This window comes from Carassius carassius, chromosome 49 (genome assembly GCF_963082965.1).
Source record: "Carassius carassius chromosome 49, fCarCar2.1, whole genome shotgun sequence".
Taxonomy (NCBI): Eukaryota; Metazoa; Chordata; class Actinopteri; order Cypriniformes; family Cyprinidae; genus Carassius; species Carassius carassius.
The window spans coordinates 11,011,468-11,022,981 of record NC_081803.1 but is presented as its reverse complement, the minus strand read 5'-3'; the positions used below and the strand labels follow the sequence as shown (position 1 = coordinate 11,022,981).

General features: G+C 38.5%; 1 protein-coding gene across 1 annotated transcript in view; it reads left to right on the top strand.

Annotated features, from left to right (window-relative positions):
- Nucleotides 1-11,514, top strand: part of LOC132132129 (protocadherin-16-like) — a 109,757-nt gene that overhangs the window by 29,141 nt on the left and 69,102 nt on the right. The gene's annotated exons all lie outside the window — the stretch shown is intronic.

Sequence of the window (11,514 nt, the reverse complement as noted above, 5' to 3'; positions counted from 1 at the left end):
TGGAGTGCGAGCGTCCTTGACATCAGGGTCTCCAGAGTTGGTAGAAGACTACCATAGTAGCAATTCTCTTCGCCTTGCAAGATATCCAGTGCTACTGTCATCGGTTTCAAAACACTGCAGTATTCCTTTAGGAATAGATGTTCGCGCTCTGTCGGGCCTCTGATGTCTAGTCTAGTACAAAGCGTATTCAAATCTTGGGCCGGGATGCAGAGGCGTCATGCCCATTCGAAGTGAGGGGGCACGTGCCCCCTCAGATTTCTGAGCCAAGTGGATTTTAAATGCAGCTTCCAAACGACAACAACAAAAAAAATTGCCAAATATTATTTTTTTATATATTTGATACAATCACAGCGGTGAGATTAGATCGTTCAGTGCACAGCATCAGCTGCTAAATTCAAATCTGCGTTCGCTGGCTGGCGCTGAGCCAGAGACAGACGCGTTCGTACAACGCTTCATGATAACCAATCAGAAACTATTCTGTTGCGCTTATGGATGCAATGGCCAATCAGAGACGTCCAGAAGAGTCATCACTGAAACGCAGTGTTTTGTTCACTTGCTCGCTGACTGAATTATTTAGCGAATTCTCTCATCAGAAACAACAAAAAGTGCAGATGTGCGTACGAATGTAAGTAAGATATTCGTTTCATAATGTAAAGTGCTTCAGTGATTTGAATGGGAGTTTTTCAGAGTGCCTGAACTCTGGCTAGACTGAATGAAAATGTTTTTTGATAATGTAAATGTTCTTTACTCTCTGTAAAATGAAAGTGTTAAAATAAGTAACTTACAATATTTTTATTAAAATTTACATTAAATGCAAATTCAGTCGTATTAAAAATATTTTATGGCATGATATGGCACTTAAGTAAAAAGTCAGGTTTTTATGTGTAGTTAATAGATTACACTACATTTCCATATATTGATAAAATAACAATCTATAAAGGTGCAAAACGCGTTTACCTACACATATTTGAGAAACAAGATATTTCCTGATATATTAAGCATGTTTGGAATTGTTTTGAATAAAAAGGAAAAAAAAAATAAAAAAATAAGCCTATATCAGTTATACAGTGCTTTCGTAGAATGACTTATACAGAGTCATATACCATTTGTCGATGTCATTGCATGAGATCAAATTGAGCGTATGCGAAGCACACCTAAAATGCGGGGGAAGAGAAAACTGTCCTTCTGTGGTTCCAAGCAACTCTTCCACATCTGTGAAAACTACACCTTGCTCATCTTGCTCTTCATCCTCCTCCTCGTCAGGCTCAGGGGGTGCATACATCTTAAAAGCTTTAACAAAATTCGACCCGTTGTCTGTAATGGTGGCGGTGATCCTATGTGAAAGGCCAAACGCTGAGTGAATCTGTTCCATTTCAAAGCCTATGACATCATATGTATGCCTGCCCTTTATTCTTTTGCATGCGATGGCAGCTTTCTCGCGATTCAAGTTGCGCGGATTGATCCAGTGCACAGTGATTCCCAGAAAGCTTCGGTTATGGCTACTCCATATATCCGCAGTGGTTGAAACATACTGCAAACTCTCGAACGTTTTCTTTAATTCAGTCTCCATTTTTAGATAACATTCGTCCAGATAGCCCGTGAAAGTTCTACGATCTGACCATGGGTGCCTGTCTCCTGTTATAGGTATTTTGCTAAGTATCTTTCTGAAAGTGGGAGATTCGACAGTATTGATGGGCAACATTTCTTCGACAATGAACGAAGCGACAAGTTTGTCCAACTCTTGTTTAGTTACCTCCTGGTAGTGAAAATGAAGTTTTAGCTGCTTATTTGGCGTTGGACTCGACATATCATCATTTCCCCGCCAGGGATCTTGAGCGACAAGCTTCATGTTAGCATGTTTTCCTTTCAAATGCTTGGTGAGGTTGGCAGTTGAGTTAACGGCAGTGGACAAAAGTTTCTCGCCAGGACACAGTGTACACCTTACACTCACATTCCTCCCCTTAGTTTCAACGAGTTTGAAGTAGTGGGAATACCTCCATCCCTCAAAAGTTAGCGTCGGCTGCTTCTCACTTGCCATGATTGCTTTGCAGACTGCTACCAGCCTCTGTCACGTACTGTGTGGAGCTTGTAACTATTGCGCAAGCGCGCAGATGGCAGTGTCGCTGTCAAATCTAACCATGGGAAAAGTAACGTTGCGCCGAATTGAAAAATGAACTACGTTTCGTTACCAAATTTTCAGTAGTAGCGCGTTACACTACTTTTTATCCGAAAAAGTAGTTACGTTACACACAACACTGCAAATAGCAGCAACATATCCCTGGATAACCCTGAATCTGTGCCGACCACCAGATGGTTGTGCCTGAACTGTTTAAGAATGTATTCATCTTATGAGAGTTCTTATGAGTGGATACTACAGAGCAGTGGATGATGCTGTTAACGGCGGCTGTTTATGAGAGAAGTCAAGTTTTGTTTTAGTTGGCTGTTTACCGTTTCATACAGTTCATACATGCATTTACCAATATAAATTATGTAATATTGACATATTTGGATGTGTGTGTTACAGCAAAAAATTGTGAATAAATCAGGCAGTCTCTGAGGCTTTTATTTGCAGTTCAGATGTTTCTGGGTCAATAACATTTAAGAGTGTCTGTAATAAAGAAACATATTTTTCTTTAAAAATTTTTAATTATCATTATCCTTGCACACCGAATACAATATATCTTAATATATCTTATATAACACATCTTAATTATTATTTAAAATTTTTAAATAATACATTTTTTTTTATTTGGACTCTGAATATTATATTACCTTTTTTTTTTACTTGAAGATAGACAACAAAAGCTTCCCAATTCTAATGAGATAGGATTTTTTAGTATCAATCTTAAAAATAAAAAGTTAGAGTAATTTACATTTCTGGAATGTGGAAGAACAGTATATGTCCAGTTAATGTGGAATAACAGTATAAGTCCAATTAATCATATCAATTTAAACCACTGGAGATTTGATTCCTTTATCTTAGTTTTAATACAGTAACAGAACCTCAAAGAAAATATTAAGCATTTCTTTCTTTCAATTTCTTTTATTTTTTGCCAACGTAAATCACAGAATAAAAACGCGGACAATACGGTACGAACAATGAACAATACATAGGCCTACTTATAGTACAGAAAATAAACGTCAGTACAAACAAACCGTACATACTTACAATAAACAATACATACAAACAATAAACAGTAATAACGGTAAACAATACATATTTACAATACAGACATACATCATCTTCATTCCATGCTGGTTCCATATGCTAGTTTACCATATACGTCTTCCTTTTTTTGGTTCTAAATAAAATAAAATAAATACCTATATATTATACAACATAAGATAAGGCATACAAGATAAGCTACAACTACTTTTATGATTAATTTCACACAATATACACAATATATCCCACCTTACCCTGCACATGACCTACACATACCAGGCTACTCTTCACATTCTAATGTCCCATAAAATGCTTGGGCCTCCACTGGCATGTAGGCTAGCATTTTCATAAGGTCACGGTGGTTCTCCTTCTTGATGGGCAGAGGGTCCTCGTAAGCACGAGCATACGTGGTGGAGAACAAAGGAGCTGGAGGTGGTTGATTCTTCCTCTGTTTGGTGATCAGCCAGTGCTTCCATCCCTCGTAGAGGCTGTGGCTCCCTTTTGTGTGGACACACCATGGATCACCAGCTGAAATCATGATTCAACAAGAAATTCAATAAAGATTCTTCCTTCACGCACATATCCCCAACACTGTTAATCTCAGAAAACCAGTTTAGTTTTAGTTTAGTTCTTTAGTTTTTTTTACCTGTCACTTTCAACCACATCATGGATGTGATTAGGAAGCCAGGTGGATGCTTTAATGTTGCATCAGGGAGCTGCCTGAAGTCCACACATTTCATCTCAATTACTTTAAATGGATGCAGCTGCCTGGCTCCACGGATCATCTCTGCGACATCGCTGGGGGTGTGGAGTGTGGACACCTTACGCCTCTTGTCCAGCGTGGCAAATGAACGATCACAGGGAAGGAAGGAGTGACCAGAAACCATGAACTTCTGCTCTATCTGACTGAAGTACCCTCTAGATACGAGTAGGGCCATGAGGTTTAGGACTCGTCAGTTGTTGTTCTGCTCACAGCATCGGTCACTATAGATGATGAGCTTCCGTTCCTTTGCCTGGACTAGGGGAGCGAAAGATGTTTCTGCCCACTTCAAAAGACAGCTTGCCACCTCGATGGAACCTCTGTGAGCGATGCCCTCATGCCAGAGGCACATTGTAGGAGGTATTTCAGTGCCCATCTCCTGGATACAGAGGTTGTAGTTGGCCAGCTGCCGTTGATAGTACACGTTGGAGTGTGTCAGGTTTGGCGTGAACACTACCCCCTGCATGTCGATACAAATGACATGGCAGTCATCATTGGCTTTGGCCCACTCTGTGTCAGCCTGCAACTGAGTGTACGCTTTTTCGGCTTTCCGGTGGTGAAGCTCACTCTCGGCTGTGATCTTCAACCTTTCTCCATCTGTTGTAGCAGCAACTAATTTTGAGAACAGGGTAAAAGAACAGGGAAGTCGTGGCCTAATGGTTAGAGAGTCGGACTCCCAATCGAAAGGTTGTGAGTTTGAGTCCCGGGCCGGCAGGAATTGTGGGTGGGGAGAGTGCATGTACAGTTCTTTCTCCACCTTCAATACCATGACTTAGGTGCCCTTGAGCAAGGCATCGAACCCCCAACTGCTCCCCGGGCGCCGCAGCATAAATGGCTGCCCACTGCTCCGGGTGTGTGTTCACAGTGTGTGTGTGTGTGTTCACTGCTCTGTGTGTGTGCACCTTGGATGGGTTAAATGCAGAGCACAAATTCTGAGTATGGGTCACCATACTTGGCTGAATGTCACTTCACTTCACTTCACATTTTGCACAAGTATCACTTCTTGGCTGCCCAAAACTGAGGTTTTGCTGCTTGAAGATGTCCCTATAGAGCCAGAACTTTGCAGTTGATTCTGGATTGTTTTCCTTGTACAGGCGGAACATGCGGAGCAGGTTTAAATCAGGGCTCAGGTACTCCCTCTCCACATCTCCCTTCATCCGTGAGTAGTGGTTCGGTTGGCGTGGGAAGCTCAGGATGTGCTCTCTTATCCCTTCTCTCACTGCAGGATGAATGCTATGAGGCCTAAAAAATAAACAACACAACTCATGAACAAGGGAAATATAATAAACTATGCTGGTCTGTTTTGCACAATTGCATTGTTTCTGTTACAATAAAATTTAATATAATTGTAAACTTTTCTCTAAACTATAGGATTTTGTTTTTCCACAAAGAATCATTAAAGGGATACTTCAGGATTTAGCATTAAGCTTTGTATTAGTAGAAAAACAGTAGTATCTTCGAATTACCATGCTTTCCTCCCTCATATCCCCCTGAGATGGGAGATTTATGTATTTTTTGTCTGGAAAAAATCCTCCGATGACGCAAAAATCGTCATTGTTTACATGCACACCTTTTGTTTCAATCTAACTGAATTTATTCTGATTGGTGAATCTGAATGTAGTGTAACATGTGATCGACTGATGTGTGCGTTTTAGCATCGCTAAGAAAATTCCCGCTCCTCCGTGAGAGATACGAGACCGGTGCGTCTCACAGGTGTCGCTCATCAGTAATCACGCCACTGGCCTTGCGCCGCTCTCCCGCGGCCCTCAGTCTCGTCCTGCTCGCCACAGTAAACACAATGAATGGCAACTGTAGAACGCAAAAGCCGAATCCCGGACATTTTGGCCGATCTCGAAATCCCGGGATCATACATTACATTTGCATAGCACTTTACCTCTGATATCGATCTCAAAGTGCAAAAATATGTTTCCTGACTGGGCAACAACAGTGAGCTGAATCCTAACCATTACAGTTTGTGCATGCTGGCGTTATAGGGTGGCAAGGCACCCGACGCCCTATAATGCCAGCGTCCAGGGCACCATTAGATCAGGGAATGTTGTAGGGTAACTGATGCTGACATTGGTGCAGCTTTAAAAACTAACAGGACGAGAGCATTAGGTCCTTCAAGATTATTTTTTTTTTACCTGTTCTTATGTTTTCCTCTGAAGTCCTCTAATGGAGACCTGAATACCTGCTCTGTTCCCTCAGACTGACTGCCTAACTTTTCTTGAATAACCTTTTCAAAGATAAGTAACTTTAAATAAATATGTTATGGACAATGTATCTAATTAAAATCATGCATGTAATAAAAAGTTAACAAACGGAAAAAGCTAGGCTGTATAAAACTTGCCTGTAGGCGACTGTTGGTCAGTTGAAAGACTGACATAAATGTGAGCTTACAAACAGCAAGTCTTTGGCCTCTTTGTTGCACATGGTACTTGAAGGTGTACTTCCTCTTAGTATTCTCAGTGTCGGGCCCACGTGGTCGTCTGTGACTCACCTTGTGCTAGAAGTAAAAAGACATATTGGGATGATCAGTGATCAGGCACATGTGCAGTCTTAGTGAATTGAAGGCATACAGTAGTATTCAATTCACTGGTTATTTCATGGGCCTACATTGTAATGCATTGCATACTGTTGACATGATATGGTCATGAATTGCTTAAGTTAGCATACCTGCTCCAAACCAGAGAGAATGATAGCCTGCTGCCTCTCATAAGAGACAGCATAAAACTCTGTGAAGAGCTGGAATTTTCTTTGGTCTGTTAGGCTTGAACACTGCCTGGGACATGTCTCCTTGCACGCCTTTCCCTGAACAGAAACAAAGTCACATTAGCGTTTTTGTTTTTTTGAGCTATAAAACACTAGAGCTATTAGCAGCTATTAAGGTTACTAGCTGGAATATATAACAGCTTACACAATCAATGCATTTTTTTTTTATTATTACCTTTTTCTAATTTATTTTTATTATTTATTAAATAACAAGTTACAAACATAGCATAGCATACAATATTACAAAAACAAAGTGTTGCATTAAATGGTAACAGGGATCCAAAAATTATATCAAAATATTTTAAACACGTCAATGACTTTTTTTTTCTTTCTTTTTTTTTTTTTTTACCAATTTCAGTGAAGACATAAAGCAATCAAATTCTACTCTAAACATCTTAAAGATTGGGGATGAATTTACATATGTTTGTTTGTGTATATAAAATTCTGCCAGCAGTGCTTATAACACAATCAATGAATGGTAAAAAAAAAACACCTTCAAGCCTAACATTAGACGTAGCTGGGCTGGTGTTAGAGACGCACCTAAAGCGTTTCGATTCATTTCTCCGTGGCCATAAGGAGTAGAGACATGTTTAAAACGTCCCCTGAATCCTAATTTTCTCAGCTTTCTTATAGACCCATTCATGACTTGAACCTTTAAACAGAGTGAGCTATATGAATGAACTGTAGTAGACGACGCCCAGTAGCCTACACACCCCTCTGACTGTAACCGCTAACTTTATGTAACGTTAGATACTTTGTGTACGGTTTTTCACTCACCTCTTTTGGTGGACTTTTTCCTCGTTTTTGCTCTCCTATCCAGTTCATATATGGTTTCCCAGCATCCCTCTAAGACTTCCTTGCTCTGTCCTTCCATTCATTCATGTTCGCTCTCCTTTTTTGCCGACGTTTTGTCTATTAATGTCCGCAGCGGACATGAAAGCAACCGGCGTCTCCATTTATCGTTAGTGGACATAAACGATTTTTCCACGTGAGACTATTTTAAAATTTTAAATTCAGAGTTTTGTTCGCGCGAACACCCCCCCCCAAAGTGATTCTGTATACAAAGTGGCACACATACATTGAAGTCACATGGTTATCTCAATTTTTGTTTTTTTGGACTTATACGGTTGTTCGTCGCATGAACACAATTATAAAAGAATTATTTCAAGGGTTTTACAAAGGTTTTCCTTTCCAGAATTTGCTGGAATAATTCCTTAAATGAGGCTTTTTCATCATTATGACATCAGAATAGTATCAAAACAATATCAAAATGTAGTGTAATTAATACAAATCAAGACATTATCATCAGATGCATTTTTCCATGTTTCACCACCTTGGAATTATAAGGTTCTATCTGCACTTTTGAGATATTGAGCTTCAATGATTTTGCATTCCATATACTTTGTAGATAGAACCTTTACAAGTCCCAACATGTACACAACTTTAAAACACACACACACACACACACACACACACACACACACACACACACACACACACACACACACACAATGTAAATAAATTGTCACAGAATAAGAATATGCAAATAACTTAATTTTGACAAAAATGACAGATAAAACCTTAAAATTCCATAGTTTTTGTAAATGATTTTTCTCTTTTCATGCATTTTTGAATAAGTGAATAGATCTGGATCCAAAATGAGCACCATATCATTGACCCTTCTGCTGTTTTTACCTGAAAAAGGTCCTAACAATTAACAGATCAGTTCATTATTCATCATTGTCCCATCTGCTCGTATCCTAAAGCTTTCAGACAGCTTTTATCTTTTATATATAGTGTGCGTTGTGTGTATGTGTTACAGTGAGAGAGATGTCGGCATGTGGTGTGAGTTATTAACAAGGAATTGTGCCAGTAGTCATGGTTACTATGACAATCTGATGGCAATGAAAAGGGAGGTGGTGTGTGTCTTGTGATTGTGTGTGCATGTGTGTGTCAGTATAGTTGTTTTGTGTATGGGGTAGTAATTTGCTTTCAGCTGATGGCCTGGTTGGCAATGGTCCCTTTTGTCCTTTTTTCTTTTAGACATTTCTATATTTTATGCTGTTTTAGGTGTGTGTGCGGGTCTGTGTCTGACCGGTCTCCCCTCAAGGACATGAGAAGTAGTCTAATAAATTATAAGTGTGTGATCCTTTGTAAGTAAAACTTGTGCACAAACACACACACACACACACACAAATATGTTGCGATTAAATAGCCCTTCATTGGGAAACAAACCCACTCCCTTCCATCTAACATACCTTCTTGGATACTCTGCTATCTAGTAAACTATACACTCTTATCGGACTGCCTGAGCCAGAGAATTAGATTACAAAAGAGAGTAAAATGGAAACAGACAGTCTGTGGGCAGTGAGCCATGCTGGTATCACACTGGTAAAGAATAACACCAGCTCTCCCCAGAGATCTCCTCTCTGCCAGAACAAAGAGCCGTCCCTTCCTCCAGAGCTCCTTCAGTCGCACAGCCTGCCTTTCCACTGTCCATCATCTGTCTCTCCTGCTTTGACTGGTCATTTTTAGAAGAAAATAGATTTTAAATAGATCTTGGGCTCAAATGAAACATTTAAACCTGAAATTCTGCATTAAATAATAATTTTACAGTGTTGACATTTAAATTCATTTATGGAAGATTTTCAGGTGGATATTCTTTGAATGTTGTATTGCAATATATATAAGTCATAACTGTGATTAGTTCGTGTTATTGTACCTTGGTAGAGCTACAAGTTTGCAAACACAAGATGAGGTTTTCTTATGATTATTTATTTAGTTATTTCACTGAACCCATTTCCCCTCAAACTTACACTGGTTGTGTGTTTTGTGTGGTCGCTTAGTTATCAGACTGTGTGTTAATACATGCAAATATGCATGTGGGTGGGATTATAAGTGTGAAACTGGTTTAATTGTTACTATGCCATAGATAATTATCATCATGTGTAATTATCATCATCTTGTTAAATTAAGATTCAGTAACTATAGAGGGGCCATACTCATAATAAGCTAAAAGACAGCTTGAAATCTCAGTGGAATCACTCAGTACCAAGGTCTGATCAAGGAAGTTTTCTTTGATATCTAGATTAATAAATAAATAAAATTGATAAGCTGATATAAGTATATGTTTATTTGTCAGTCAACATTCTGGCTTTTTCTTGGCTTTTGGTGTTTGCTTTGAGTTAATAAAACAACACACACACACACACATACATACATTATAAATCACTATTTTATACCAGTTGCCACCATGCTGTCCACATATTAGTAATGGCATTTATCATTTATAACCCATAGTGGTCAACCACTATTATACAGTACTTCACGTCTGAATATCTATGTTTATGTAATGTCTTTATGCAATTCTCCCAGGTCATCATTCATAGCCCATCTAACCCTCTAGAGTCATTAACACTTGTCTCCTGCATGCATTTTCACTGTGTCAAGGTCTTATTAACATAGGCCTGTGCTTCACCATCCTCAGGCTTCTAATGTGTCTCATGATGTATCAGAGAACCCTCTACGAACACCTTGTCAATTAAATTATATATATATATATATATATATATATATATATATATATATATATATATATATATATATACAGACCAAAAGTTTGGACACACCTTCTCATTCAAAGAGTTTTCTTTATTTTCATGACTATGCAGTGTTGGGGAGTAACTAGTTACATGTAACGGCGTTACGTAATTTAATTACAAAATTATTGTAACTGTAATTAGTTACAGTTACTACGAAAAAATGAGTAATTAAATTAAATTAAATTTTTAACGATTACAAAGGGGATTACATTTGAATATTTACACACATCCACATACCGATTTAACTGATTTCTTTACCAAATTGCACTGACTATTCTGAGACATACCGCCCTAATAATTTCCAGGATGCGGAAATACAGTCTGGTTCGTAGAATCCAGTCATAAAAACGGAATGCCTAACGTGGACGGAATATGCCACATTTTGGATGACTAAATCAAAAGTAGGTCAGTACACTTGAATCAAAACATGACATGGACTAGTGTCTGTGAATATAAAGCCCCAAAAATGCAATATATGACTTGCACATTCTGCGTGTCTGTGGAATCTGGCGCATGACTGGACACCGGGAGAACCGGGACAATTCCCGGTGGCCTGGCAGCCGATTTTGCCCCACTATTTAATATCATTATTGTATAATTGCCTGCCGAATGTACTAAAGCGATCATTTGCGAATCCGCCATTTGATAATTAAATCTCTAATAAGTCATGAATTGTAGTCATGACTCGCGCGCTCTCCGCGCCTCCGCCAAACGGTTTGGATCAGACTCAGAGTAATCAATGCGAGAGAGAGAGAGAGAGAGAGAAGCAGAACTCCTGTTCAGGGTTTCAGGTCAGTTTCATCTGTAAAGATGCTTTTTTGTCTTTGTTTTTTTTAATCAAGCAGCAGCAGCACGTTGCTCACCAGTCATCACTCAAAATACTATATAAAGGACATCATTATTATCTGTTGTAATGTTACAGTAGTAATTTAGCTGAAAAAAAAAATCAGATTTATTTTATAGGTTTAGGGGGAGCTACGACAGACAACACAACCCTTACGAAAATTAACATATTAATATTAAACTATAAATCCAGAGAAAATGGTTACTATTGTTTAACTGTGATAACCAAAAATGTAAAATTATTTTACAAATGTATTTATTTAAAAATAAATACAAATCCATTTGCAAAAAAAAAAAAAAAAAAAAAAAAAAAAATTAAACAAGGTTATTTTACTTTTATATAGGCTAATAAAAGCATGGTAATTTTTTGT